We start from the raw sequence: 17,423 nt of genomic DNA, 5'->3' as shown, positions 1-17,423 counted from the left end.
TATTATTGGAAATGAAATTAACTCCACCAGTGAAGATCTAAAACGCCAAAGGCACTCATTTTAAAGCCGCTGCCATCTCCACTGCGCATCGAGGTAAGGAAAAGGATTTAGAAGACGGGAAGTGTGGATGCCCCATTTTTTGGGGGGACAAGGGAAATTCTCCACTGAATCTTCAAAAAAGTTTTTCAGTTGTATTGAAGATTTAGGATGCGAATAAAAAACTAGCAAATATAATTCGGAAGCACTTTACATTATTACACGCGTGTACTCCTCACCGGTTTCAAGGTAATAGAGCCCATTACCGCGTATAACAATCCTATTATCATTGCCACGTTCCGCAAGCCACGTGTGTGTGCCGGCGACAAATGCCAGGCCACCGTCGACGACGCTGAAAGGTTTATGAAGAGAAATTACCGCCTTTCTGTCACATGGCTCACGACGTCGACGTCGTCGGCGGGCTTTTCCTCACTCACACTCGTGGCACACTGTTGTTTTTCCTTCGTCTTTTGTGTGTGTTTTTTTTTGCTTTTTTGTTGCCCTTCATTCATTCATCCATTCCATTCCATTCACTCACTCACTCGTTTTCACTCTCTTGCGCAATTTTCCCCCGTTTTTCGTCGTCGTCGCCGTCGTCGCCGCAGCCACAAGGATATTTTTGCCTGCTGATGGTGTGGTGGCGCTATGCGTATATATTTGAAAACATTAAAATGCTCTTTAAAACATTTATATCGACTACAAGCAAAACCCATTCTCCGCTAAAAGCATTGTTGTCGTTCAGCTTGTTAGGATCTCCGAGCGTGTGAGTGTGTGCGTACGTGTGTGTGTGTGCCAGCTCACTCACTTGCACGCTGCAACTGCTAGTCCACGTGTGAGTGAGTGCAAACGTGCTGCCTCTGCTCAGCGCAGTGTGTGATTGTGAGTTTAGAGTTTAGTGAGTGTATCACTTCCCCCTTTTTTCTGGTTGCCACCTGATGATAGGTGTGCCGATAGAAAGTTGTCGAGAGTGGAAAAACGAGGTGACACCTTTTCAATTAGAATGGCAAAAGGATGCAAATTTTACTATGGGGCAGTATGGAAAAGTGTATTCATTTGTGTGTTTTTCATGGTTGTTTTAAAAATAAACTAAACTATTACTTTGCAGCAGGAATAGAGTAACCGGAAAAATTGATGAAGATTCTTCTATCTCTGTTTTGCAGACTATCATTTTAACAAGGAAATACTTGTCAAATGTCAGAGGTGATTTGAACATTGATTTCTTTTTTTTTAAGAATAGTTAGAGTTGTTTAAAATCAGTTTGTATACTAAAATCATTAGATTTCAACAATTATCATCAAAGTTCAATCTAAGATCATGTTCGGCAAAACGAAAAAATCGATTATCCGATCCAAGTGTGTTGCAAACGATTGCTTTTAACCACAATCTCAGAAACCTCTCATCTTATTACTTGCACTGTTGAAGAGCTGTGCCCTTTCGCTGATTAGACTAATTCGTGACCGCAACGCCAAGTGGTGGGTGGGTGGTGGAACTTAATTATGCAACATCTTTGGTTCGGATAAATATTCTCAAGTGACCCATTCCCAACTACATTATAATGGCGCAGGTAATTTGATATTACCTCTCAAATATTTGAAGTGCGTGCTGCCATCGCACATCGATGCGTTTTCGCGCTTAGTTTATGATTTCACCACCCTCTTCCGGAACCACCTACCTCCCCTGGCTAGGTGGTGAAACCGAACCAAAGTTAATTACATTTTGTATGCACAGCTCAAATTACCATCACGCGCACATGTGTGTGTGTGTGGTCTGGGCCCACACGTACACGCGCACACACTCATAAATGAGGGTGGTCTGCGTGGCACCTTAATCGATTTTAATTAATAGATTAATTAATTAAACAGATCTGTGTGCACGTGTGGGTAATGATGGAGTCATCAAATGAGTTTTCTGTTTGTTTTCATCTTCCGCGTGGCGTACCAACACACACACACACTCACACACTGGGTGTCATTATCATCAGCCGTGTCCTGGTTTATTAATACCCTCCAATCAAATAGGGTGAATGTAACCTTTCAGAGAACATAATAGTAACTAATTGGTTTCCGTGTATACCCGTTTTGCAAAAGTTTTAAGAAAATTTATTATAAAATAGCCTTATTGAAACTCTGTAAAGCTTCATATTCAACTAAATTAATGATTGAATACTAGGGTGGTCCAAATCCGGACTTTTTTGGGGCTACCCCCTGAAATCAAAGATTGACCCATCACTAGGCTAAATTCCAAATTTGAGCTCATTCTGGCCACGGGAACCCCTCCCTCCAATCGCTTAAAGTTTGTATGGGAAAAATCGTCAAAATGTATGGAGAAAAGCAACTGTTTTACTTTTTTACCTGTAGAAGGCGCCATAATTATCCGATTCTTACCATTTCTTAAATGTAGAACCTTCATTAAATTTAGAACAACTTTCCCGAAGACACCATATTTTTAGGATTTTTTCCCGCGAAGTTATTAGCGCCCAAAACTGACCCTTTTTGCGCGGCCAGCTGTAAGGGGCTACCTAACAACGATGTTTATTTCCAATTCGTACACGCACGTGCTCTCTCTCAGGTTCAAACTCTCTCACGAGCTTGCTTGCCTGTTTGCCTACAAGCTCGCGCTCTGTTTCTCTGCTTGGACTTTTGTCGTCGTCGTCGTTTTCGTTTGCCGTACGTTGCGCTGCGTTCCTGGCATGTTTATTATAAACTAAAATAGCAGGATTGTTTTGAGATATAAAATTTAATGTAATATGTGATCAACAAAACAAAAAAACACAGCAATAGATATCATATTATAAGAGCATGTGAGAGAGAATACAAATTTGATGAATTAGTTCATCCATGAATCGTTATCTGTTCTGATCCAAACCTAATGGCAAACGTTTTGGATTTAAATTTATCTGCTTTTGTTACAAGAAATACAATGCAGTTTTTTTAGATAAAAAGGAAGGAATTTTCTTAGATTTTTTTTTTAAACTGAATCCAAACGAGTATCTTAAAGGAAGGCCGCAACTGCAAGATCTGAAGGTAGTTAACGATTGTGCAGAAAGAGATGTTCCCTGAATCGAAAAAATTACAGGTAAACTGACAAAAAATGATAAACAGTTGCAATATTTGTTGCAGGTGGTCTAGGAAAACAGAAAGAAACTTCCAGAAAGAATAAAAAAATAATTTTAGAGAGTATGAATGAAAATTCGCAGCAATAATTGTAAAATTGCCTTGATTTGTTCTGATTTGTACTAAAGTATATTTTTGTTAAAGCAAACTACCTAAAGGAACAACATTCGTTTTACCTGAAGATTTTTTTTTAATAATTGAATCATCATCATGTTTCTTTAGCATATACGAAAAACTGCGTGTAATGCTTGGAAAAACAAACAAACCCTGTTCTCATGACATTTGCTGTAATTTTTTAACTGAGCCTAAGCTGTCTTTTCTTTAAACTATTTTTTTCAGCGCAGTTTTTTTTTAATTTTTGACAAAGTTTAAGACTTAATATGCTAAATATATCTCAAAACAATCCTGCTATTTTAGTTGAAAATCATAATAAACATGCAAGAAACGCAGCGCAGCGAATAGCAAACAAAAACGACGACGACGACAAAAGTCCAAGCAGAGAAACAGCGCGCGCTTGTAGGTAAACAGGCAGGCAGGCAAGCTCGTGAGAGAGTTTGAACCTGAGAGAAAGCACGTGCGTGTACGAATTGGAAATAAACATCGTTGTTAGGTAGCCCCTTACAGCTGGCCGCGCAAAAAGGGTCAGTTTTGGGCGCTAATAACTTCGCGGGAAAAATCCTAAAAATATGGTGTCTTCGGGAAAGTTGTTCTAAATTTAATGAAGGTTCTACATTTAAGAAATGGTAAGAATCGGATAATTATGGCGCCTTCTACAGGTAAAAAGTAAAACAGTTGCTTTTCTCCATACATTTTGACGATTTTTCCCATACAAACTTTAAGCGATTGGAGGGAGGGGTTCCCGTGGTCAGAATGAGCTCAAATTTGGAATTTAGCCTAGTGATGGGTCAATCTTTGATTTCAGGGAGTAGCCCCAAAAAAGTCCAGATTTGGACCACCCTATTGAATACCCCTATTCAATTACATATAACAATTTGGCAAAGCTTTTTTATTATTTTTAATGTTTTCAGATAATTGAAAACTACCTATGTTTCACTACTGAAGAAGTCCTACTTTTCCGACTTAAAAAGGTGTACCGTAAACCTGGATGAACATGTGCTGGGGTAGACCACACAAGGTTTAAAAAAATAGTTTCTTTAAGAATTCTTATTTTGCACTTTGACTTTGACAGTCAAAGTTTTTCTAGGTAAAATCAGATTTAAATCGTTCAAGTTTTATTTTTACGTCCAACGTTCAATCACTGAGGTTGCTGTAGTCTTTAAGAAAAAAAAATCCATGTTATTATTTTTTAGTTTTATGGAGAATTGATCATCAGTTTAAAATGTTCTATATTTAATTCAATATATTGACAATATATATTAACAATATATTAACAAATAACTACACTAAAATGCATATGCCGCATGTACCCTTCTTGAAGCCACAGAAAGAATTTTGTTTCTAAATCAAATGTTTCTCAAAATTTATAAAATGTTGTGATGCAATCATTGACCTCCTGGTTAACAATCATCGAATAACAACGATTCGATCAACACGTGTAGGGTACTATTCTGAACAATTTGTAGAATTTGTAAAATTTATCAGGGAAGTAAAATTGATATCTTCGCAAGAAAAATCCTGGCAATGATGGAAGTAGGTATATTTATATAAAAAATTCTGACTTTTTATAAAACAAAATTTTTTTAAAACAGGTTTTGTTTACAAATATAATGATTTACATTTCCCTTTTAAACGAATACGAAGCACGAATCAAAAGTTTTCACATTTCATATGAAATTAGTTTTACCGAAAATAAATATACATTTCGAGATTTATTCTTATTGTGTTTCAAAAACACATAAAACTTATTTTTTTTTAAGCAAATTTTATCTTTTCCTGAATCCGAAAATACATTCCGTTTCCCGATATGAACTCTTTTTCGATTCTTGCAATCATGACACATTTTCGTAATGTTTGTTTTGAAACTTTATTAAAATTTTATTGAAAACTTCTTCTTTGAACATTTCTCCATCACGGTCAGTAAAATTCCATAACATTACGTACGTATTTAATTTGTACTCTATATTTAACGGAAAAGTATCAAATCTAACAAAGTCACCCCGGTTTTCGGTACCCATGATTAAAATTCAATGAAGGAGCGATGAATCATAAAACATAAAACATAAAACATAAAACATAAAACATAAAACATAAAACATAAAACATAAAACATAAAACATAAAACATAAAACATAAAACATAAAACATAAAACATAAAACATAAAACATAAAACATAAAACATAAAACATAAAACATAAAACATAAAACATAAAACATAAAACATAAAACATAAAACATAAAACATAAAACATGAAACATAAAACATAAAACATAAAACATAAAACATAAAACATAAAACATAAAACATAAAACATAAAACATAAAACATAAAACATAAAACATAAAACATAAAACATAAAACATAAAACATAAAACATAAAACATAAAACATAAAACATAAAACATAAAACATAAAACATAAAACATAAAACATAAAACATAAAACATAAAACATAAAACATAAAACATAAAACATAAAACATAAAACATAAAACATAAAACATAAAACATAAAACATAAAACATAAAACATAAAACATAAATCATAAATCATAAAACATAAAACATAAAACATAAAACATAAAACATAAAACATAAAACATAAAACATAAAACATAAAACATAAAACATAAAACATAAAACATAAAACATAAAACATAAAACATAAAACATAAAACATAAAACATAAAACATAAAACATAAAACATAAAACATAAAACATAAAACATAAAACATAAAACATAAAACATAAAACATAAAACATAAAACATAAAACATAAAACATAAAACATAAAACATAAAACATAAAACATAAAACATAAAACATAAAACATAAAACATAAAACATAAAACATAAAACATAAAACATAAAACATAAAACATAAAACATAAAACATAAAACATAAAACATAAAACATAAAACATAAAACATAAAACATAAAACATAAAACATAAAACATAAAACATAAAACATAAACATAAAACATAAAACATAAAACATAAAACATAAAACATAAAACATAAAACATAAAACATAAAACATAAAACATAAAACATAAAACATAAAACATAAAACATAAAACATAAAACATAAAACATAAAACATAAACATAAAACATAAAACATAAAACATAAAACATAATACATAAAACATAAAACATAAAACATAAAACATAAAACATAAAACATAAAACATAAAACATAAAACATAAAACATAAAACATAAAACATAAAACATAAAACATAAAACATACCCGTATAGAAATAAATGTTCGAGTCGGAGTCGCATATTTTTGAAGAGTTAGAGTCGGAGTCGTAGTCGCTAAATCTCTTGAAGTTGGAGTTGGGGTTGGTTTTTCTTTAATTTTTCATGAGCCATAGTTGGAGACAGAGTTAGATTCGCCTGAAAATCTACCCGACTTCCATTAACTCATTCTTCAAAAATCTCCATCTTATTTAACACTGGAACGCCCAACGCATGTCCGTCAAACTTACACGAACGCCCAAGTCTTCCAAAAAAATTGGAACGGTAACATCGATCCGCTGGTTCTCCGGCATAACTCAACAAATCGAGACGATTCTTGTTTCCAGTGATTTGTAAGAATCTCAAGAAGATCGTTAAATTTAGCATAACTCGATTTGATCTTATCTGCAATTTCTGCGACCGAAAACATTGTTCCAAGTGTTTATAGCTACTGCCTTCGCGGAAATTCTGGCGATTTTTTTTTACACGCGAAAAAAATGTTGAAATGATGTTTTTGATCGCAAAAATTACAGATTTGATTAAATTGAGTTCTGCAGAATTCTAAGGTCATCTAGAAATCCTTACAAATCACGAGAAAAAAGCATCAGCTCGATTGGTTCAGCTATGTCCGCTATGTCCGAGACCCAGTGAGTTCAAGTTACCATACCAACTTTTTTAAGGCTTGGGAGTTGGAATGTGAAAGTAGAAAACTTTCTATACTTTCCATTCCAATTTTCACTTCTCCCTCAAACATGCACCCGATTTCGTTAGTGACCACAACCCTCATTGCGTTTCTTTCTCCGCTTCCTCTGCAAATCAAGTCCGTTGCCATTATCCGAGTTTTTCGTTTTAATGTGCACCAGCATCAGAGGCACGAGAGGCCAAAGAAAATGTGGACCTTCTACCATCCTCCCTCCCCTTCCCCCATTCATGTTGTGTAATTGTCATACATTGGAGCAGCATCTTCTGGCAGGCCGTTTACTAACAAAATGCACCCGCACAGGGTTTTGTGAGACACTGTGCCCCTCTCCTTCCGCGATGATGGCCTAGGCCGGAAGTTCCCCGGACACGACGAGGACGACGAAGAAGGACCAAGTAGAAGACGTCGTCATCATTAATGTCATACAGAAAATTATAATAATGCAGCCCTGATTTGCCACCATTAAATTATAATAACTTTTGAATTTAAACTTCTCTAACGAGGTCTGAATAAATTCTTTAATGATGTTTTCTTTCCATTTAAACTTTCCTGGCTGGGGCTATACACAGAGGGAGAGTGTGATTTTCAGCAGTTTCAGCAGTATTTGGGAAGGCGCCGCCGACACTGTGCCGATTGTGGGGGTGTGTATTTGCCGGTCTGTCTGTATGTATGTGTGTGTGTGCTTGAGCGAGTAAGTGTGACTGGGAACCAGTAAGGAGAAAATCATGTTTGTGATACTGATACGATTTTCTATGTTTTCCTGGTTTGGGGGCTTTTTGCTCTGTTGCTTCTTCCTCCCCCGATGCCGAAGTTTTGAACGAACTCACGTTAAAATGATTGGGGATGAAGTCGCAACCTTGGCCTTGAGGTAAGGAAGGAAGAATAGAAATGGCGCCAAAGTTTTCTCGCTAATTTTGAAGAAGAGTGCATTGAATTGAAATGCCTTCCACTTAAGAGACAAACATTTATTAAATTCATTGAAAAAAAAAGTTTCAAATCGACAATAAATCTACCTAACAAAAGTACCAACTTGTAAACTATTTTTCTTATTTTTTCGAAACATATTAAAAAATATGCGTTGCTAGTGTTTTGGCTCACCCATTAATTGTTATGGACAACTCGCTTCGAATCCTGTGATTAAATAAATAATGGATTGCCGAAAGTCCACTTCGATTTTCTGCAACGTGACCCTTCCTCTTTCATACGTGTCCATTTTCGCTCAACCAGTCCATATGCTTTCGACCACCTCCACCACCGACCCGGTTTCGAAAGATAATTAAAATGCAAATTTGTTCGATCCCCATCCATTGTAGTTAATTATAAATTGCAAAAGTCGAACACGGTGCGCAATTACTCACGGTCTTAACGCCGGGAACACTCGTTCGGAGTTTCCGTCGCCGTCGATCACTTACGTCCTCACCTGGGAAACCATCGCCCTACCCCCTCCTCCCACAACGGTCACCACCGGGGGTGGCCGGAGGGATAAATATACATACTCGAGTGCAAATTGCACGATGATATGATATCCACGCGGGAAACCCCTTTCCAGCGAGCGCGATAGCGATCCTATGAACAATGGGCACAGTGGGTGCACTTTGGATTAAAATTGGACACGATTAGACTCAAACTCGTGAAAAAATGGATTTCCTTCTGATTTCCAGAATAAAGCACTGGATGTTGTTGGCTTTTCTGAAAGATCACACGATTTTGAACCAATCTGCATCAATAACTAAAAAGCGATGAAAATGGGACATTTTGGCGATCAGTCTAAAGTTTATAGTTTGCTAACAGATGTACAAAAATTACAAAGGTTTTATTTTTTGGCGATGAAAAATAATTTTGAAAAACAAATAAGAATGTATGTTTCAAAACTTTTCAAAATTGCTAGTTGAATTAAAAGTTAGCAAAATATTCCATAGACAAATTATCACAAACAAACTAGGTAAAAATGATAAACATGAGTTTTAATCAAAAAAATAAATAAATAAATTCCGTGTAAATCTTCTGACTAGTCCTAATCATAATATAAATTTATCCGACGTACAAATCTTTTCAAAATAAAATTGATAACAATCATTCAAAACTATTCATTCATCAAACATGGAAACTTATAGAAGAGGGAGGGGAAAACTAAAACTTAAAACAAAAGTTGTGTTCAACTAAGCCGAAATCAATTTTAAAGCTGAGCAGTTTTTTAGAAGTTCGCATTAAAAAAACTGATTTATATTTTGAGGGTTTTCTACTTGCATGAAACTTTGCCAATAAATTATCTATGCCCGAATATGCCATGGGCTGTCCATTGAAAACGGCAAAGAAAACATTCGAAAATCTTCGCAAAATTGTAGGTAATGATCACTACCGTGCCTAACTAATCAAGGAAGGTGGGACAATAATTTAGACAGTTTGAAAATTACGTCATTCATTCAAATTTAAAACAAATTTCTGAGAATAGGGGGAGGGGGAAGGGGGGGGCAGTCGCTTAATGTTACCCCAATTACCCATTTTTTTTAAATAAATTCTTATTACAAAACTCGATTTTGACAAACATCCTCCTTTGATTTTTTGTATTATTTGATATCACAGATTATGTGTCAAAAAAATGTGTAATCTTACATCAGAAAATGATGAACTTACATCAGTTACTGGTGAATATTCATCAGGTTCACATTTTACACAATTTTTATGTATTATTTCACAAAAATGAGTTAAATTTTAAATATTCTAAAATCCAACTTTTTTTTTGCTGTTTACGATTGAAAAATATAGTGTTTTGGAATGTATCGAAAATGCACACAATAGAAATTTAAAAGTCATTTTAGAAGGAAAATTTAATTTTTAATTCGAAAAGTTCTTTTGTAAAATTTAGACAAAGTGATGGTGAATTATGTTAAAATATGGTTGCTGAAAAAGGAGACGGTGTAAAGTGACAGTTGCACTACACTGTCCCTGATCGCATAAATGTTCCATATGTTTTTGCATATGGGACACATGGGATCCGATTTTCCGAAGTCTCATACACACCTTTGAATAATCAAACTTTAGATAAGTGAATCTTCGGATAATCGAGTCTGTACTGTACTTGGAAAGCTAAGAAAAATAGCTTTTTTGGACATTGTTGATCCAATCTTTAGTAGCTGAGATATAGTATTGCAAAGAATGTAAATTAAACTAAACATGAGTTTAATTTCAAATTTCAAATGTATTTGTTTTAGAATTCTGCATGCTTTTTTCATTTAGACCGTTGCAAGTGTCCCCCCCCTTCAAAATTGGTCTGAAAAATCAGGGGGCAAAAAAATGCCAAAAAACTTCAAAATTTCCATGAAAATAGAAGTCTAATCAACTGAAAACAATCTAAAATGCACTTTCTGCATTTAGCATGTTTGGGCTTGTTTAAAATGTTTTGATTTTTGCCTTCCTCACCTTACTGAGGAAAGGCTATAAAATCACTCGAAAAATGAACTTCTTAATTCAACCTCGTAGACCTACCTTCACGTATACCCATCGACTCAGAATCAAATTCTGAGCAAATGTCTGTGCGTGTGTATGTCTGTGAGTCCGTGCACCGAAAAATATGCACTCGATTATCTCCGGACTGGCTGAACCGATTTGGACCGTTCTGGTCTCATTCGATCCGTCTTCGGGTCCCACAAGACCCAAGTTAATATTATGAAGTTTTGATAAGTACTTCAAAAGTTATGCTAAAAAAGCGATTCTGGCTAAAGTTTGAAAGATTGTAAAAAGGGTGGTTTTTGTAAGCAAACCCGTCTGATCATACATTTTTAGAAAGGTATTTGAAAGACCTTTCTAATGAGCCCAAAACATTGAAGATCTGATAACCCTATCAAATGTTATGAGCACATTACTGCCCATGTTCGCATTAATGTCCCATATGCAAAAACAGCAAGCTGAGAAAAACGCATTTGAAGTTTGTCCCATACATAAGGCTATTTGTTGAGTTCTCGCGAAAAAAAAATAGATTTCCTCTGATTTCTGGATGTACTGGATGTTATATGCTCTTTTGAAAGAGCACACGATTTTGAACCAAACTGCATCAATAACTCAAAAGTGATGAAAATGCATATGGGACATTTATGCGATCAGGGGCAGATTAGTGTCATTTGTACACATTTTAGAGGCCGGATCTCAAATATGTTGATGAAACAGTTGTCCGGATCTATCATGCGACCCATCGTTGGATAGGTAATCAAAAGACCTTTCCAACAAGCCCAAAAGATTGAAGATCTGATAACCCTATCAAAAGTTATGGGCACCTAAGTGTCATTTGTACACATTTCAGAGGCCGCATTTCAAATATGTTGGTGAAAAAGATCTATCCGGAAATCTGGCTCCCGGGATTTTGTTGATTTGAAACCCCCGGGAAAAATGAACAGATATTTTTTTTACTGCTTTAAGGCTTACAAAACTTTAAAGTAATATAACTATTGAAAGTGAACAATTTTCATGAAACAGCCTCGTATTCTAATATTACGTCCAATGATTTTTGGGATTCTAGACCCCATACTCCATGTAGATATGTTGTAAGAAGTAAAATTTAGATAAAATTTGTAGGTTTGACATTCTTATTACAATAACAAATATGTACATAATTGTGAGGAAGGCACCAACCACCATCGGTGGATTAAGTAACGTTTTTTTTTAAAAACTCCATTGTACAGCACCACCAAAATTTTATTTTTCGCAAGAAATAAAATTTTCGTCAATACTTAGATGTTTTGGTGGCAAATGATGGCCAAACAACTGGACAGGTGTTTAATGCATTTTAAAACACTTTTTTCATTAAAATGTTGAAACCATGGCTAGTAATTTCAATTTTTATACTTTTTTATTTCTTTTTACTTTTCTACGTTCACCATTTTTAAGATGGGTTATAAATCATAATTTGCGTTTGAAAAAGTAAACATGGAACATAAATTTATTTAAAATTTACTAATGTTTAAATTTGCTGGCTTTAAATACAACAAAAATAAGTACATTTTGCAAACTTATTACGATCCAGATTAAAAAAAAAATCAAACCCTTCTTACCCACTGTGCGAACGGCCCGGGCTGAATCCTCGCAGCTTGGACAGCGATGACCGGTCAGGATGTACCCACTTACCTGCAAAAGCAAAAGAGAAAGAGAGAGAAAACAGAAGAGTGTGAGTGAAAGTTTGCTTTTATTATGTGTGCGAGTGAGCAAGAGAGAGAGAGAGAGAACGAGAGTGTGGGCAAAAGGATCATTGACGTTGATGAATGGTTTCGATAACCCGCGAAACGCGATAATAATTGGTAATGGTCGCATTATTTAAATTGAATTTGTGTCCGGCGCGGTAGGGGACTGAGGGGGGAGTTGCTGGAAACGGGGTGTCTGCTCTTAATTTTTCGGTTGTTTTATTTTTTTTTGCAACTGTGAATCTGATGTGAATTGAAATTGTACGTTTCCGTTTAAATGAAGCTCAAACTGGCAAACCAACTGTCGTGATACTGGCACAATGTTGGAAAATAAATTGTGCACTCAAATAAGAGACAAAATTTAGCAAAGTGCTTTGAATTAGGTATGACTAACAGCTTAATACGAAATATTTTAAAAGCTTTTTTGTATTTGTAAATGTGATCAACTCTGCGAATGCTCCACAGTCACTTTTTGCAATTTCAACAGAAATATTTTGCATTCCCATTTTGGGTGTTCCTTAAAAAAAACTTTTTATTCGCTCCATTCTATTCAAATGTTTGCTCATCGAGTTAATGACTACGACGACACGCCATCCAATTAAAACTGCAGAAAATAGCAGCAGCACCAGCAGAAGGGGGGCAGAACCAGTTGGTGTATGTTTCTCGTAATTTCCCCCGACTTTCCTCGGGAAAAACTGTAGCTATTGGCCACATGTTTCGTTGGTTGGTTGGCTGGTTGGCGTGTGTCGGTTGTGCCAGCAAGGAAACCAGCGGAAAGTTACAAGGTATGAAATGGGGGGTTTTCCAGGAAATTGCTGCTTTTATTCTTAATTGGTATTTGAGGGAGTATTGCATATTTTGTGAGTCCTAAACTTATAACAATATACCTTATTAATTTACACGAAATCTTTAAATTTTCAATTGATATTTCCATTTGGTAAAACAAATTGCAATTTCTGCTCTTTCCGTTTCCGGAAAATGATGCTACTTTTAAAACGAGCCTCCGTACATTTGAATAGCCTTAGAATGGCAACCGTAATGAAGAAAGTTAGTTTTTGCCTCGGCTATAATTTTTAACGATATTAAAACATAGAAGTTGGTTGGAGTGGGAAGGGCCCCAAAAGATTTGCAAAGTGTCCTGAGAAAAAGTTCCTAATTGGAACAGTTTTGCAGGCTAAAAATAGTTTGGCGAAAAATTGTCGTAGCTTATTGAGGTGGCTTTTTCACGTCAATAAACATTTTAGAAAATACTGCAATTTTTATTCCAAATAAATTCTTTCACAAAAAAAAACACAGCGACTTGGTCAACGCTGCATCCTGGGCGCCGTTCGGAGAACGCCAAGCCACGGAAAACCTCCTCAGTGCGACTATTTGCATGTCCTTATGTGTACATACGTCGGTTGTCCCGGTCCGGTCGTGCTTTGGACGCCAGGATTGACCTCTCTCCTGCAGCAGCATCTCGTTTTCCAATATCGCTCTATTGTCCATTCAATCTACGACCGTATCTCGGATTCACTTTCCCCTGGTCTCCCGCACTCGTCTGAAGATTATATTGGTACCGGATAGTACTACACACACTTCTGAAAGGGATGAGGAATGGGTGGAGGTCGCAGAGATCTTACCCAAATTGGCCTTTGAGATGGTAGGGATGTACGAAATAGTTTTTCGTGCTAGCAATCAAAAGATCTGGCTTCAAAAAAGTACACAAATATCTGTGTGACCACTTGAACAAATCTCTCTTCGATTTGCGTGAAACTTCGTCCTAAGGGGTAACTTTTGTCCCTGATCACGAATCTGAGGTTCCTTTTTCGATATATCGTGACGGAGGGGCGGATCGACTCCATCAATTTTTAAACATGCGAAAAAATACGTGTTTTCCAATCATTTGCAGCCTGAAATGGTGAAGATATGGAAATTTGTAGTAAAACTGAACTTTGTGGAACATTAATTCTTTAAAAATAACCGAAACTTTTTTAATATAAAAGGCTGTTCTAAATTAAAAAAAAAAAACATTAAATTGCCAACAAAATGACATGTTCAAAAAAAAAGATAATTCAGTTGAGTAACGAAAAATGGCGGAGGTATCTATAAACTATTTTGTTTTTTAACACTCAAACGCTCGGGTATTCATTTGACCCCTATTTTTTTCTTAAAAATCTCATAACTTTTGATAGAATTGACCAATTTGGATGCTTCCGGGTGCAAAAGATCCAGATTTGTCTATATTTTCAACTGTCAGACGGAGGACAAATGTGGTCCATTTTTACCGGAGATATTCCGGATTCTGTTGGGGTACCTCGGCCCTCCTAAATGGATATTTGGCCAATATAATAAAAACTTTTCAACAGAATAAAATCGGAAATGATGCAAAACTTCAAGGAATCATCCTAAAACATCATCCTGCACAGATACATGACATGCTGAAGACCTTCGGGCACCGGAACAGGTTCTATCCGGAAACGGTTCACTGAGCTGATGTCAATTGTTGCCCAACTGGAACCGGCTCCGCTGCCCCGTAGGACTTAACCATGTCAATTATTTTTGCAGGATGATGTATTAGGATGATGCCTTGTAGTTTTGCATCATTTCGAAATTTTTCTGTTGAAAAGTTTTTATTATATTGGCCAAATACCCATATAGGAGGGCCGAGGTACAACAGAATCCGGAATATCTCCGGTAAAAATGGACCACATTTGTCCCCCATCTGGCAGTTCAAAATATAGACAAATCTGGATCTTTTGCAACCGAAAGCATCCAAATTGGTCAATTCTATCAAAAGTTATGGGATTTCTAAGAAAAAAAATAGGGGTCAAATGACTACCCGAGCGTTTGAGTGTTTTAATGAAAAAAAACGATTTCTGGAGCAACACGAGAAAAGGGCGGATAAACATTTTGAAAGCTGGAACTATTTTGTAATTTCCGAGCCAACATGTAACTTCATCATAAAACTCGAATTGTTAAACTAAAGCTGGCCTTCCCAGCTACCTTTTAAATTTGCGGGTTTTGTTTAATAGTAACCTGTTGGGTCGGAATTGGCAAAATAGTTCTGGCTGTCAAAATGCTTATGCGCCCTTTTCAAATGTCGCTCTAGATTTTTCAGAATTCTGAAGGGTCGTCTAGTTTTACATAAATGTCTCTTTGACACCAAATTACCAAATTCTCACCATTTCAGGCTGAAATTGTTGAATTATCGAAAAAAGACCTCAAAATCGTGATCAGTGACCAAAATGACACATTAGAACAATGTTTTGCACAAATCGCCGGGACCCGTAGTGTAGGGGTAAGCGTGATTGCCTCTCACCCAATCGGCCTGGGTTTGATCCCAGAAGGTCCCGGTGGCATTTTTCGAGACGAGATTTGTCTGATCACGCCTTCCGTCGGACGGGGAAGTAAATGTTGGCCCCGGTCTAACCTAAAGGGTTAGGTTGATAGCTCAATCCAAGTGTAGGAGTAGTCTCCCTGGGTCCTGTCTTGGTGGAGTCGCTGGTCGGGTCGGGTCTGCAACAATTACTTTAAAATTTTAGTGGGTTTTTATTTTGACTAATTATGATCAGAAAAAAGCTGATCTGATTGAATTGGTAAGAGGTATGTCTTGGGCAAATTTCATGAACTTTTCGAACCTGTAAGAGGTCATTTTTGGGTTTAGAGCAAAAATTGTAAGATTACTATTCAGAGTGTTTCAATGTTCTACAAACTTGTAGACAAACAAAAAATCAAGCTCTCAGATTTTTATATTTTTTTGTTAAAGTGTATTTTTGACAAGTTTTTTGAAATTTTCACCTCTAAAACTCATTCGTGTGTTTTCGTTAGTATTTTTTTCGGAACGTTTAGCAAGTTTTGACCTTTTTTGTAGCTTGATGCTCATGCGAGCCACAATAAACTTCCGAAGGGTCAGCATTATACACAATTTGTTTAACGGTCTAAAAAACATTCCGAATCATAAGATTAAGTTAAGCAAATCTCTGAAAAACTGGAAAAAAATGGTCAAAATCATCAGTCCTAAAAAAATGTAATATTGTGACATCCACGAATAAAAAAATAATATTGTGACATCAACTGTACCCTTATTGTGATACATTGATTTTTTTGTTTTGGTCTACTCTACAACATTTTAACAAATTTTCAGACTCTAAAAAGTTACTCTGCAAAGTTACAAAAAAAAAACAAATGAACTTCTCTGGGTTATTGCAGATTCGAAAAGAACATAAATCGTGCAATACTATCCTGTAAGATAAGAGGGTCCTGGCTGGGACCTTGCTAGCCTAGGGCTATGAAATAAATGCTAGTTTACATCTTTCTAGAATACTCCGTTATCTACGACACAAACTGGTATAACTTTGATAGTCACCAAAGAGTATTTCCCTTCTCTCTGTAGTCACTGTATTTATAGAATCAGAAATATTTGAAACAGAAATTACTAATTCATGTTATTAAGTATATTAACTTCTAAGTATATTAACTTCTCATAAAATCCTTTCAAATAAAAAAAACGTCGTTGCATTACATTACATAACATTCCAAAAAAAGTTTTTTTTCAAAGAAATATACAATACAAGCCGGAGTTTCCGTGTATACGAAACGCGTCGGTTCGTTCATTTATTGCTCTTCATTTCGATACGATTTTTGCGAAGTTGGCGTGACTCTGCGGTGTAAATTTGGTGTTAACATTTTATTTAAAGTTCATATTATGGGTATCAAGTGAAGTGTTTGCCTAATTTTGAAGATTATCCACAAAAAATCAAATTTAAAAAAAAAGTTTTCATTTGGGTTTTCATGCCACTTGACATTTGCTTCGGCGCTGTTCCATTTTCCGTCGTTCCGGAGACATTTTTTTCAATGGGCATAGGTTGCATAAAACTTTCTGCGATAACTTGGATGCAAGTCCAAATCGTACCTCTTTTCATCGCAGGGGATCGCCATCTCGTTTCGTCACAGGGGGTAGATATTCAAGCTTCGATCTTGTAGTAGTGAAATTCGAACCGTTCAACGCGATAAATGGAAAAGCGTGAGAAACAGTGAGCGTTAGGTTAATCGTTATCAAA

General features: G+C 35.6%; 1 protein-coding gene across 4 annotated transcripts in view; it reads right to left on the bottom strand.

Annotated features, from left to right (window-relative positions):
• Positions 1-17,423, bottom strand: part of LOC6033402 (LIM/homeobox protein Lhx6) — a 245,337-nt gene that overhangs the window by 164,336 nt on the left and 63,578 nt on the right. The window contains exon 2 of one of the 4 annotated variants that reach the window (XM_038252591.1): positions 12,256-12,328. The exons of the other annotated variants lie outside the window; for them this stretch is intronic. The gene's annotated coding sequence lies outside the window, so the exon portion shown is untranslated. The remainder of the gene's footprint in view (positions 1-12,255; positions 12,329-17,423) is intronic. 4 annotated transcript variants of the gene reach the window in all.

The sequence above is a fragment of the Culex quinquefasciatus genome, chromosome 2 (assembly GCF_015732765.1).
Source record: "Culex quinquefasciatus strain JHB chromosome 2, VPISU_Cqui_1.0_pri_paternal, whole genome shotgun sequence".
Classification (NCBI taxonomy): Eukaryota; Metazoa; Arthropoda; class Insecta; order Diptera; family Culicidae; genus Culex; species Culex quinquefasciatus.
Note: the sequence above shows the minus strand (reverse complement) of the source record. Positions and strands in the feature narration are given on the sequence as shown.